Source organism: Cibotium barometz, chromosome 40, assembly GCF_041138505.1.
Source record: "Cibotium barometz isolate CiBa-2024 chromosome 40, ASM4113850v1, whole genome shotgun sequence".
NCBI lineage: Eukaryota > Viridiplantae > Streptophyta > Polypodiopsida > Cyatheales > Cibotiaceae > Cibotium > Cibotium barometz.
The window spans coordinates 49,171,174-49,173,699 of NC_141085.1; the positions used below are offsets into that span (position 1 = coordinate 49,171,174).

At 42.4% G+C, this 2,526-nt stretch overlaps 1 pseudogene; it reads left to right on the forward strand.

The window, feature by feature from the left end:
• Window positions 1-276: 276 nt before the first annotated feature.
• On the forward strand, window positions 277-1,008 carry LOC147615597 (uncharacterized; annotated as a pseudogene).
• Window positions 1,009-2,526: the final 1,518 nt, after the last annotated feature.

Below are 2,526 nucleotides of genomic sequence, written 5' to 3' on the forward strand. Positions count from 1 at the left end.
TGCTCTTTGACCTCCCCCCCAAGAAGGACTACCCTTTTCTCTGGGTAGAGAGCCGACCCAAAAAAAATTGGGTCCCTTTTATCCTAAAGGAGCTGCGCCATCTTAGCCTTCTTTCCTTTCTCTGCTAGCGGCTTCTTTGCCTCCTAAAAAAGGAGAGGTACAGGGACAGGTACAGGTACAGGTACAGGAACAGGTACAGGGATAAGTACAGGAGCAAACAAAGCACAAGAATGCCATGTAGATGAAACGACCGAGGGACATGTAGTGATGGGCTCCATGCAAGACATATGGGGGTTCATCACCTCAATGCAAACTATCATGTGATGAACCAAAGTGAAGAAATAAAAAACCTTGCACTTAAAAACCAAGAGCTTGAGCATAAGCTACAAATGCAAGATATGCGGGTCCTTAACCAAGAGAAGAAGTTGCAAGAACTACAAGAAGCCTTCAATAAACAAACCAACACGACGCAGGATACATTGGCCTCACATAATGAAAAACTTACACGTATCAGTGAGAGAACCCAACAAAATGTACCAGGAAATGTAGGATCTTGGGCAAGCATAGTAAAGAATGGGCACACAAACTCGGCCACCACTACCACAAATGATGAAATGTATGTCATTGAGGATGAAAAAGAATACAACGAACTAGAGAAAAGGAAGATGAACATAGTAGTGTGAGGCATTCCAGAAACAAGTGCTTACATTGAACACGGACATCACGGATATCATTTCCACTAAATTTGGTATGCATGATGTTGTGGTATACGACGAGCACAGAGTAGGGAAGAAGAAGCCCGAAACCAACCGGGAAATTGTATGCACACTCCTAGATGCATGAAAGAGGGCCATTATCCTTGAAAATGCTTGCATATATCTAAAAGACAGCCCATTATACATAAGTGAAGATAGAACGCCGAACCAATAGAAGGCAAGAAGGGAAGCCTATGAAGCATGCACCAATAAGAAAACACCCACCACGGAAGGGGGAGAACAGGAAAAATGACAAGAGGAGGCCCATGGGACCACAAAACTACATGTAATAAGTTGGAATTGTCGCGACTTCCCCTGGCACAAAGGGGAGGGGCTCACAGAAGTCTTACCACAAGCGGATGTACTTTTCCTATCGGAAACATGGGAACACGATACATGCAGGATACCACATGTTGATGGGTATGTCACACACTCTCTGTGGATACCGAGTACAAAGATGAGAGGACAAAGAGGGGTGGCAGTGATGTACAAAGAAGAGCTTCAAAAAGTGATTACAATATGCAAAAAAGATGCTCATAAGCGATACATATGGGTCAAGATTGACACAGGAGGTAAACCAGTGTTCATAGCAGGGTGCTACATTCCCCATAGGGAATCACCATTCTATAATGCTTTCAACATAGAGAAGAACAACCCCTTTGAAGATTTGTATGTAGATATTAACACTTACACGTAAGAAGGGGTAGTGATGCTTACTGCGGACATGAATGCTCGCATAGCACATGCGCAAATGCAAGTCATAAATCTCATGACACCTCCGGGTCTAGAGCATAAAATGGATGTACTTGACCACATGTGGAAGCGATGCTCAAAAGACCAAGTGACAAACCCACAAGGAACATCATTACTAAGCATGATGACAGCTATGCAATTAATAGCTATAAATGGAGTGAACAAATTTGCCAACTCAGGGGAATGCACATGCTACACCGCCAACAAGGGAATGAGTGCTATTGATTATGTATTGATCCAATATGAGGCATCCCACATGGTGCATAACTTTGAAATTGGGGATAGATCACCAAACTCGGATCATAAACCCATTCATGTATGGTTACGGGTACCCATTCACAGGAGAGGAAAACAGGCTCAAATTCGAGCATGGGCATACAAAATGCAAATTGAAAAAAAGAAAACCTATGCCGTTTCCCTTGATGAGATAAACTAGCAAGAGAATGCATGCCAATAAATGTAGATCAAGCATGGAACAAATTCAAGCGAGCAATGAGTGAAGCAATAGAGGAAACAATGGGGAAAACGCATAGACAAGAAATAAAGGTGAAAGGCCGGTTGCCACACAACTCATGGTTTGATGAAGAATGCAAGATTGCTAAAAGACATTTGAGGTCAACCCCCAAAACAGCCATAGAATGGACAGCTTTGGCAAAAACATACACAACTCTCAAGAGGAGAAAAAGAAGAGAACATGAACTACACACCGAGACACAAGCCCTAATAAACTTCAAGAAAAACCCCAAAAAGGAATGGATGAGGATGAAAGGCAAAAGACAAGACATTACCAGAGACATAAGCCCGGAAGATATGTATGCATATGTAGAAAAGCTATATGTACACAAAGATGCAAGAGGGTATCCTAATATGCAAGAGACAAAACAATCAGAAGAATGCTTTGACTTTCCGATGGTAACAAAGAGCATAAAAAAACTAGCCAATGGCAAAGCACCAGACATGCTTCAGTTCAACTCAGAAATGCTCAAATGGTCAGGTAGTATTGCACGGCAATGGATAC